Source organism: Choloepus didactylus, chromosome 24, assembly GCF_015220235.1.
Source record: "Choloepus didactylus isolate mChoDid1 chromosome 24, mChoDid1.pri, whole genome shotgun sequence".
Classification (NCBI taxonomy): Eukaryota; Metazoa; Chordata; class Mammalia; order Pilosa; family Megalonychidae; genus Choloepus; species Choloepus didactylus.
The window spans coordinates 8,593,327-8,605,539 of NC_051330.1; the positions used below are offsets into that span (position 1 = coordinate 8,593,327).

Sequence of the window (12,213 nt, forward strand, 5' to 3'; positions counted from 1 at the left end):
TGGCTTAATTAAAACAAAATTTCTACAACACCCTGCAATTATATAATTTCCATTTGAAAATTATTCACATTTTTTCCTTTTAGTTAATTTTTAAAGACAATCTGACTGACCAGCATTGCTGATGCTTTACTCTTTTGCTTCCCCCAGCAAAACATCAAGCATGCAGCACACACTTGTTTTATGAGCATAAAACCATTTATCATCTATCTTATTTTGAAAGCAGTATAGAATTTCTTAATTTAACAACAACAACAAAAAAACCCTCAATTCTGGGAAGCAGTATGTTTCCAATTTCATGCAGTTACATTATTGGGGAACTAAGATTTTTAAAGTACCATACGAAGTAAAATTAAAAATCTCTTTTGCAGTTTCCTCTGTTCTGTGCTATGGTCTCAGACACCCAACTGCTTATAGATAACTCCCTTTAGATATCATCCAGTCACTTCAAACATGGCATGATCAAAAGTGCAACGTAAGATCCTTCTATGGATCCTTTTGCCCTAAAGAACATTATCAGGATAGTTGGCAAAGCTTGAACTTTTCTGTAAATTGAAATTATTTCAAAATAAAAAATAAAATATACAGCAGGGACTCAAGGAATGGCATCTTCCTGAATTTTAGCATGTCATTTAGCCAAAAAGTAATCAATACTCCATTTACCAGATTTTACATACTAATACTGGGTTTCCTTGAACTTAGGTGCCTAAGAAACACTATGAAAATTATCTCTAAAACATAGTCATCTTCTTCTATATTTGTTAAAACGGGTATTCCCTAATACATAATCTCAATTGGATTTTTACAATTGGATCATTTTATGTAATCTATGAACAATTGTATAACAACTCAGCTGTTAAAATTACAGCTTCATTTACTCAACAAATATTCACTGAATGCCTAGCACTGTTCTAAGTTCGGTGTACACGTTAACAAACAAAACTGACAAAAATCCCTGCCTTCATGGAGTTTATATTCTAGAGTACAGCTTTATTTATAGTTGCCCAGTAACTCTGGTTGGGAGTACTGTAAATTCTTCTTTATCTGCAAATGCTATATGATATATTAATCAGTATTTCCTTATAGCTCATATGCTGAGCCAGATTTATAAAAAATTCCGAAAGCACTAAGTTATTTTCTTCTGCTTTCTGCTTTAATGATATAAAAACAATGCTTATTGAATGTCACAATATCAATTTTTAGTGTGAATGAGCCTTTACCCACATTTTCACACTGCATGATTTTTTTAATGTAATGCAGTCCTTGTAATTTAAGTAATTAAAATCAAACTTTCAATAAGATAACCAACTCTCATCTCTGACAAGGAAAACATTTAGTGCAATACTAGTAATATAACAATCTTAGTTAACACTGCTATAAACAATATCAAATACATATTTTAAAACAATAAATCAAGTCTCCCCTCTCCTATTTCTGATATTCTTTATAAGACAACTATTAACAAAGATAAAAAAATCCTTGTATTATTTAGATAATCTCTGATAAGAAACTTACTTCTTTTAAAGACCACAAAATGGATATAAGAAACGCAAAAAGTACTGTTTTTCTTCTTTCTAATAAATCAAGAAACTACACTTTTTTGGTACTTACTAGTTAGTTCTTTTGTTACCTGAAATTTGCATTCTAGAAGGCTATTTTTGTTTCGCTTTCACAATATATTGTAGCTTGACTACATTATTACTTCATGTTTTCAATTCTTCACTTTAGACCATTCATTACACAACTGATGGGAACTATTAGGCTCTATTACTTTGTAACTACGCTACATTTTAGGCAACTAATACAGACACTTAAATTTAGTAGACTCCAAACGAACTGAAAACATTTAAATAACCTGTATTTCTATAACATTTTAAATAGGCATTTTTTAAATTAAATTCAGTTATTGAAATATATTCACATACCATACAATCATCCATGGTGTACAATCAATTGTTCACAGCACCATCATATCACTATACATTCATCACTCCAATCTAGTTTTGAACATTTTCCTTACACCAGAAAGAATAAGAATAAAAAATAAAAAGAAAAAAGAACACCCAAATCATCCCCCCATCCCACCCTAGTTTTCATTTAGGTTTTGTCCCCAGTTTTCTACTCATCCATCCATACACTAGATAAAGGTTTTCATAATCACAGTCACCCCTTGTAAGCTACATTGTTATACAATCGTCTTCAAGAGTCCAGGCTACTGGATTGGAGTTTGATAGTTTCAGGTATTTACTTCTAGCTAAACAGGCAATTTATTATACTATATGCAAATTTATTTTAATAAGTCTGAATTTAAATATTCAAGTAAAAATTGATCATGTAATATAGATACTTGACAACATGGTTAGTATCACATCCTTAAATAGGCAGGTTAAGTTATAAATTTCAGAAACATTCTGGCAAAATGAGGATGCTCTCCTTATGACTGATCTGCTGGTCTCCTTATCTCTAATCTGCTCTGCACATTTCTACCAAATTACCTTTCCTGAAACATAGCTCAAAAAATGTTATCCTGATTAACAACTTCATTAGATGCCTGTTGCTTGTAAACTAAACAAGAACTCCCTGCATTTGGCATTCGTGGCTCCCCTGAAACCAAGTATATTGTTAAGCATCATCTAACCTGACTTTCTCTCACAACATACTGTTCCATCCAAATTAGTCATTCACTTCCTCCGTTCTATCCTGTTTGTTTTCCTATTCTTACCTTTGTTTATATTTTTCTCTCTACTCAAAATGTCTTTCTTATGCAACTGCCTGCCAAAATCCTTTCCATCATTCAATTTCGGCTCAACTGCTACCACCTGCCAACCTCTCACCTTCCCTAAGTTAGGCAAGATATAATCTTTTATGCATTTATGGTTCTTATGGGATTTTCTCTGTTCCCTCTTAGCAGTTAGTTCTTATGTACTGTATTACAGATGTTCTCTCTCTCCAACTAGATTATATGCATCTTCAGTTCAGAGGACTTTGTCCTTTCAAGAGATGCATCCCGATTAGGCTGCCTTGCACGCTACAACAATTTGTTGAATTCCTCATTTTAAAAATCTGCTAAGAAAGTCCATAATTGTACTGAATAAAATACAATAGTAAGTTAGGAAGCAAATGATATGTGCATTATATATGAGTTGATAAAATAATTTTGTAAAATTAGTATTTTAAAAAGTTAGAAACTGTGGCACCAAATGTGCTATTTTAGGAAATGACAGGCAAATCCATTACTGTCAAGAAACTGATAATGGGAAAGATATAATATATTTAAGAAATGATAGATACTATACTATTTTCTTCCATGACAGGAATTCTAAATTCAATTACTTCTTCAACTCCAAATAAACTTGAATTTTTAAGTTTGTCTGCTTGTCACAAAAAGAGGTCTTCACACCTCAGGAAATAAGAAGTTCATGACTATTAGAGACCTCAATTCAAAAGAACCATCAAAGCCTAAAAAGGTCTATTTAAGGTTGGTCAAAAAAATCAAAATTAATTAAAAGTCATCAACTGTATCATGAAATATATTTTTTAAAAATATTCTTTTTTTTAAAAAGACATACATGATGCAGAAGAAAAGAATGTAGATCTAGAAATTCTAATGTGCGTTCAAACTTTGGTTGGCATTTTGATCTTTCAAAAGTAGTCCAGACCTCTCACACTATTTACCTAGGAATTCTGTGTTTAACAGACTGCTCTGTTTACAATTTTGTGAACACATTACCATTCCATTTACATTTTACCTTCCTGTAAACCTGCCACCTTTCCACAGGCTAACTGGCCCCTACTGGAATACCCTCTCCTTCAGCTCTGGTGTCTTCCTCCTCTGTGCTTATTTGAATGCTATCAATACTCATGTGCAGTTCACAGCCATATACTGGCCATAAAAAACTGTAAATATAACTTGTATAGAGAGAAATAAGAGTTCTAATGGTAATTATTTTAGAAAAACAAAATTAAGATATAAATGGCTAGAGATTAAAGTATTCCAAAGAATTTCTAACTATACATACCAAATAACTGTGAGTAGTAGCTCCTTTCAACACAAAACACCACATTCTTTGCTCAACTTTCAGGTGACCAATTGTCTCAATCTGGCCATAGCAGTCTTGGTTTGGAATGACTACCCTGACTGAACAGCAAACAGAATAAACAAGGTCTGCTTCATCCCTGCCAATTGCCATTTGTACTGGGAACCACTGACTGAATCCAACTCAGCTATTGGTAAGGTAACTAGGCAAACTTTAAACTGTCGAGCTGTAATAATTTCTTAACTTTAGGGAGCTCTGTCCCTACCTCTTCCGCTTCATCTGAACAGAAATAATAATATTATAGCCTATGATAAGAAATTGTATAAAACAAAATTTATTAATTTCAGAAATACTGGCCCACTTAATTTCTATCTGATTTCTAAATAATTATGCACAAACTGATCTAACTTGGTTGGAATGAATTAAAGAAAATCTATTAAAATAATCCTATTAGTTCCTCTTTATATAGGTGTGTGTTTGTATACGTGTGTGTGTGTGCACACACACACACACATACAAACACACACCTATATAATACTGTTAATTTTATCCATTTTCCAATTAAGAAAGGAAAACAGGTTCTGGAAGTTGCAACTTTTTTGCTGTTACATGTTGATGTATCATATCAGTCACTAAAACAATGCAAATATAAGCAATTTAAGTAATGACCAAAAGCCAATTATAGAAATGAAAAGAAAGTGATTTCAGATGTTGGTAATAAGAAACGATTTTAGACATTCTAGAACTGTATTGTCCTGAGCACTCACAATGTGGCTAGCCCAAATTGAAACATGCAGTAAGTATACCCAGATTTCAAAGACTCAGATGGAAAAAAGAATGTAAAACATCGCATTAATAACTTTTATAATAACTACATTTTGGATATACTGGGTTAAATAAAACACAATAAATTAACTTCACGTTTTTCTTTTTATTTCTTTTTAATGTGTAGCTGGTAGAGAATCAAATTACATACGTGGCTCACTTTACATTTCTATTCCACAGCACCTCTAAGACTAGGTTTTTCATAGTCTACATGTCATTAGTAATGACAGGTACAAGCAATTAATTTATAAGTATTCAGGTAACTGGGTAAAAACAAGATTTAACCCTTAATATAATATATATGTTAACATTATACGTCCTAATTTCCAACATGAGAAAGGCAACAAGAACCATCAAAATTGAGAACACAATATAAAAGGAAAATATATAAAGGCTAAATAATTGTAAGAATTACTTGCCTAAGATGCCTAAAATGGTATTTGAAAAGATATGAATGCACTGAGCCTATTTATTACTTGCAAAATTTAAAGATTAATCATAACCATTAAGGAAAGGTTCCCAGTCCTCATTTAAAAAATAATTTCTTTTAAAAAAAGGTCTTTTAGAAAGCAGTTATATATTCCAAAAGTATCAGGAACTATTAGTTTAACAAAATACAACTTTGGAATTTAAACAAACATATATTAAAGTAAACTTTTTAATATAAAAAAAGAATTTTCCGTTCTAGATGCACTTGATATAAATAACATTAGCAGTACCATATCCAAATTGCATTTGCTGTTCTCCAACATAATTTAAGAATATCAGAGGATGATAACCAAAAATGTATTAACCGGATAGTACAAAAGAAAGGCAGAATATCTAGATCCTAACTCCTTTAAAAAAACAAAAAACAAAACAAAAAAAACAGCAACTCAAATGAAATACAGATAAAAAATCACTACATGTATAATCTTAAAATTTTCTTAAAATGCATCTTGAAACTGCTTTGCTTTCCTTTAAAAGGGAACAAAGGGAGTTTGAGAGAGGTGGGACTAATGAGGGAGAGAAGAGAGAAGAAAGGACAGAGTGGAAAAAGGAGGGTGAAAAAAATTCCTATTTGAAACTTGTAGAAAAAGTTACAAAAGAGAATGGCAATAAATTAATACTAAAAAGAACAATAAAAGATAAAAATAAGAACTCAGCTTCTATACATTATACTTTCCCTAGATTGAGAAACACTTACCTATTAGTTGCTTTAAGTATCCAATGAGAAATGGTTACAAGGAAAAGGTTACCCCCAAATGTCCTGTTTTGTCTAATTTTTCTAATTCACCTTTTCGGGAAGACTTTAAAGAAGTGCAGGTAGTCTCACCTCATACACAGGGAGACTCAATTAGAAGTAGTCTATACTTCCAACATTCCAGTAGCAAACCCTGAGTGAGTGTGGGTGTATGATACAATTAACAGCATAAAAACATCAAGACACAATCCAAAACACACACACACACACACACACACACACACACACACACAAAAGGAGCAGGAAAAAGATATGCCTGCCAAAACAGCATCAGTTCAACCCTATTGTCTTCAGGTACGGAAATACAGTCTGGATTCTCTGGCTTAAGGTTTAAAACAGTAAGTGGGCTGAAATGCCCTATGAGCACAGGAATATTTAAAAGTCATCAAGTATAATGCAGGACGATGCTTTGTCCACCTGCTCTTCTCCCTGTTTTTAATTGTTTTATTGCTAATCAGAAAGCTAGTTATGATTTCATAAACTATCAAAATCCAGATTAGGATTTTACAAACATTTTAAAGCTCTCTGGTGTTTTTTGTTTTGTTTTGTGGTGTGTTTTTTTTGGTAGGAATTATCTTAATTCTAAAGTAATCAGTTTTAAAACTCATTCCTGATATAAATTCTACCCTCAGCAACCATGAGAGTAACTGGTAAGTTATACCTAACAAGCATATTATTGCAAATGAAATCCTATGACCCAGGTTCTAGTTTCAGCTCTGTTCATTGTACTTAGCATGAAATATAAAACAAAAAACACAACAAAATCTATCTTTTCCCTATCTATAAAATCAAGGAAATAAACTAGATACGTGATTCATAACCTGGGTTACACAGATGGGCTTTAGGAGGTCCATGTACCACCAAAACTTGTATGCAAAATGTGATGTGTGTATGAATTTCACCGGGGAAAATGGTGCAGAGCTTTTCATAAGATTCTCAAAATAGTCTGTGAATCAACAAATTTTCAGGGTAACGAATGACCAATGGAGATGACTTCTAAGTTTCCTTACAAACCTTCCCACAGGCTGTGCCCAGTGTGGGGAATGGGTCTTGATCCCCTAAGTCTTGTGGGTGATTTGGCGAGGTCTGGGGCAGCTTAAGCCACTTGGCTACCCCAGAAGCTTGTCCCCTTTATCCAGGTGTACCCTAAGAACATTACCATTTTCCATGTGTACTACAATGTGAAAAGATGGGTAGTTCTCCTTCAGAGTATTAACATTTTATGTTTCTATGATATTATTTTAATATAAATTGAATTCAGTCTTTCAATCTAAGAAACAGCTCATAGGCCATAATTATAAAAACAAGTAAGAATGATGGTGTCACTTTATATAATTAAATGAAAAGTTATTTTTTGTATTTCAGTGAAAAAAACTTTAGAGTCACAGTGAACACTTTGAAATTGATTTTTAAAAGGAACCAAGAATTTCCTGACTTCATTTCTTTGATTAGGTCTTTCCCACATGGTCATAATAAGGACATTAAACAACAAAAGAGACAAGGTCTCAAATCCTTCAAAAGACTAAATTACAGTTTATGTAAGAAACTTACTCTTCACACAGTAAAGTAGGTATATTAATAAACACTGTCTTTACCTCCTCATCCATTTTTAAGGCACAGGAATCTTACTTTCTGTTTTAAGCTAACTAACTAAGATTTAAAAACTTAAAATCAGTATACAGTCTAAAAGCACAAAGCAAAATATCTCTAAGACACTATGTAATTAACCATCTATTTTAAAACACAACAGTAAAATACCCTAAGTACTTTTAAAATGATCACCTTTATATTCACTTTGAAAACAAAGTTTTAGATAAAGCCTATAGTAAAACCATCTAATGTGGCCAAAAGTAAGTTATATCTGGGATATTCTTGTATATACCCTCAGAAAACTATGTAGCAGTAGTTGCCACAATTTAAAGCAATTTTCACCATATTATAGCCAGCAGAGTTAAATGTTTTTTTCTTGTATATTTTTATGAACTTTAAGAATCTGCAGCATTAAAATAGAGAGCAACAATTATCTGGGTGTGTAATTACAAGCTACATTAAACGGCTGCTTCATGAGCAAGTTAATTATTGACAGGTTTAAACAAGTTACAAGGAAAGAAAAAGCATTCTTTGAAGATCACAGATTTTGCACAAGAACATAGACAACACCACCCTGAAGAAACTCACCACTGATTTTGTTCTTCCAACAACAGAGAACCACATTTTGATCTCTAGGACTACGAAACTTCTTGACTTGTAAAAATCAATTGTCTACTCCTCTCAGTTCTCAACAGCAACCAATACAGCTGGCATTTCACGACTCTGATCAGCAGAATTCTGAGCTGGAAGCTATGACACTCTATGGCATTTATCAACACTAGCTAGAACCAATACAACATTCAGACTCTTACGTAATCAGTCAGTTCTGATTTTCATTTACTTTGTACTTTATTAAACTTTTAAAAAAGCTAGAAAAATAAAAAAGGAGGGAATTATTTGTACGTTAAAAATCCAAATTAAACAGGAAGCAGTGAGTTGTCCCACAGACAGGAGAGAAGTTTAGCATACTAACCTTCCCCCAAAAGTAAATTTTAAAAAAGTAAACTGCATATACACAGCTTCCAAATCATCTGGATTTCATAAAACTTTAACCACAATGTAGGAGAGTCAGGGAGCTTAACATCAAAACATCTTTTAGGGTTACAGCAGCTAAGCCATACACTAATTAGGAAAAAAAAAAAAAAAAAAAGACTGGGCCAAACACAAAAACCACAACAGTTTATAGAAAAAAGTAAAAGACACAGTAAATGTTACTGAGACCTACAGACTCTTCTGCAGAAAGAAATTACCAGACAATGCAACAATGAGTATCAATATTAAAAATATTAATAGATACCATTTATTGTGTGATTAGTAAGTACCAGGCTCAAAATGCTTTACTTACTTAAAACTTACAACAACCTTATGAGGTAACTACAACTGTTATCATCATCCTAAAGGCAGGAAAACCGAGGCTTTCAGAGGTTAGGCAATTTGCACAGGGTCCCCTGGCTGTTCAGTGGCAGCGTTAGGATGACTCTGCAGCGTCACTCCTCTAACAGAACCATACTGAGAGTCACGTCATCCTAAGAGATTCACTAAGAGAAAGGGTTGCTCTCCATAAATCATGGTGAAGGTAAAATGTCCCTCTATACCTACCTTCCACTTAAAATACATCCTTGAAAACTGGAAATAATACAATAACCTATTATTATAATTTATGTTTACTTATAGCTCACATCAACTACATAGTTATTTTAGCAATGTGTATAAATTAGATTATTTTTGTTGTTCTTTTGCTGAACTTTCAAGTAGCAAAGGTATTGCAAAGAAGCTGGGGAAAAATGGATTATACTAAGTAGCCAAGTATTCTAAGTGAAATGCTGGATTTATTTGTCTCACTTTAAGAACAGACATAATAATATACTATTTTTCATTTCTGAAAATGGCACATGGGCCACTTAATAGACTATGCAAGCTGTTTCCTCTAGAGGATCCACATGCTGACAATCAAATTTTACCTTTGTAAAGTTTTAATCTTCTGAACTCCAAAGTCATATATCTGATGATCTACTAGATACTACATTTATTTATCTACCTTAACAGGCATCCCAAATCTCAAATTTAACATATTCAAAATTAAACTCCTGATTCCCAAACCCCTATAATCAAAATTTCCCCCTTTCCAGTTTCCTTATTGTCAGTAACCCTAACTTCAGAAAAGAACACCTCCATCTACCAAGCTGTGCAAGACAGAACCAGGATTCATTCTGATATTTCCCTCTCACCCATAATATCCAATTCATTAACCAATCCGGAAATTAGTCTATCAACAAACATGTATATTAACCTACTATGTATCTGAAATAGTTAATCCTTCAATAGTTATAAGACAAAATGCTTGCTCTCAAATTGTTTCTATTCTAGAAATTGTCATACTATTCTACACACAAAATACCTGCAATTGGTTTACTTCTCTCTATCTCCCCCTATTCTAAGCCTCCCTTACCACTCAGTCTATTCTAAGACTCCGTTACTTATGAGTCTCTTTGGCTGTACTTCTGAGTCCCTCTGATCCACGCTCCATAAAGTAGTAAGAATAAACTTTTGAAACTGCACTCCCATCATATTATGCCTTTATTTAAAACTCTTCATAGATTTCCTATTTCACTTAAAAGACACACACACACAATCTGGCACCTTACAGAAAAAGTTTGCTGACCCCTGATCTACATGACCTAGTCCTGGTCCACCTCTCAAAATACACTTCAAATTGCATTCTCCCACATCCCCTTTTTACTATGCCCTAGCCACGGTTGTTGTAGAGTCATGGCTTTTTCCTACTTTAGAGCTTTTGTAGTGCCCCCTTTCCAGAAATCCTCTACCCACCATCTTTTACCTGGCTAACTAACACACACTCATCCTTCAAGTTTCAGCTTAAAAGTCACTTCCTCAGAGAGGCTTTCACTGACCTCCACTCTAAATTACAGAGTTTAGAATTTAGTAAGTATTCATGAATAAATCATGATCTAGGATGTCACTTGCTCATTTTCTTTTGCTTAGGCCCTTAAGTGATCCAAGAGTATGTACTGATAAAGTAGCTCCCTAGGATTACAGATATTCTTGGTGAGTGAAGAAAAGAGCTTTCACTAGGTAAAAAATTAGTTTCATAAGCATCAAATCCATGCTTAGTCTCATTAAATCTATTTTATTAACTTTTGAATGAACCTTCTTAGACATGACTAAATCTAGACTCTTTCAAAAAGCTTTAATATTTCTTTTCTTCTAATTTTAAATTTATACATATCATACACTATGGAAAATATTTTAAAAGGCCAGAAATAAGAAGAGAAAAAAGTGAAAATCACTTACGTGTTAGGGAGGATCCCACTACTCCCATTTTTTGAGAAGGGACACCCATGTCTTATATTCCTCAGGAAGGAAAGAAATAGGAACCGTTACCCACTCTCCCCCCCAGAGAAGGAGGAGGCATGTTTTACGTGATGGATGAGGCAGGGATAAGAAACTGAGCAGGAGTCCTGTGCCCCCCCTCCTCTTTGGAATGTCCTGTTCTAAGGGCCAACATCCTCTTCCGCAGCGGAGAACGATGGTGAGCCAGTTGGGCAAGAAACTGGGGTGATGGGCAGGGTGAAGGAGAGTGTGTTTAATTCCGGGATCATGTATTAGCAGGTCCACTGTAGATATGCACATCAGCCATACTCTCCAGTCTTAGTCTGGCTGGTAAAAAAGTTCACTTTCTGATTCATGCCTAACTCCCTGTGTTGTTACTATTCCCATTAAGTAACAATTCTACAATCCTATATCCCCATTAGAAATACTATTAACACTGTTACCTCCCAGTTTTTTTTTTCCTACAAATCTCTTTTTAAATGTCTTTCTTAGTATAGGAAACAAGGAAAAAAAAAAAGCACTACAGATTGAGAGAATAAACATGGAAAACTACACTTTATTCTTCATTTAATCATACAAATACACAACAGGCACTCAACATTCTCTTCTGAAGTAAATATTATTTTAAAAGTTAGCTACTACTTTTATATTAAGTTTATTCTAGTGTTAGTAAAAGTACCAAAGGACCTAGTCTTCAACTATTACATACCCTCAAGATATAATCCCCTGCGGACTTGTAAAATTATGGTAGGCTAGGGGATATCAGTAATTGTGCTGTACTGTTACGGTAACTTCTTATCACAAATCACAAATCCTTTTGTAATAACAAGGATTCAACAGTTTTAACAAAACTACTTCCTACTGAATATGCATAGTGATAATTTTCAACATTGTGTTTTCTTCTATGCTTCCTCGTATATAAACACCTCCCCTTTGCCTTCTGGGAGATCAGACTTAAGTAAGAACACAAATGCAAAGAGAAAGAATCAGCCCTTAGTTTTGATATACAAAGAAGCTCAGGAGGTACCTCAGGCCTTAAGAAAACAAGTAATTGGCAGAGGCTTGGGGTTGGAAAAGAAAGTCACCAAGAAGCAAGGACAGGTCTGTGGTCAGCAGCCAAGCACGCCAGCAGGCAGCCATAGGCCAAGTGGAAGTAGCTGAATCATCAAT

General features: G+C 33.7%; 1 protein-coding gene across 14 annotated transcripts in view; it reads right to left on the minus strand.

Annotated features, from left to right (window-relative positions):
- The window catches only part of AFDN (afadin, adherens junction formation factor), a 167,702-nt gene that overhangs the window by 28,653 nt on the left and 126,836 nt on the right, over positions 1 to 12,213 (minus strand). The window lies entirely within an intron of this gene.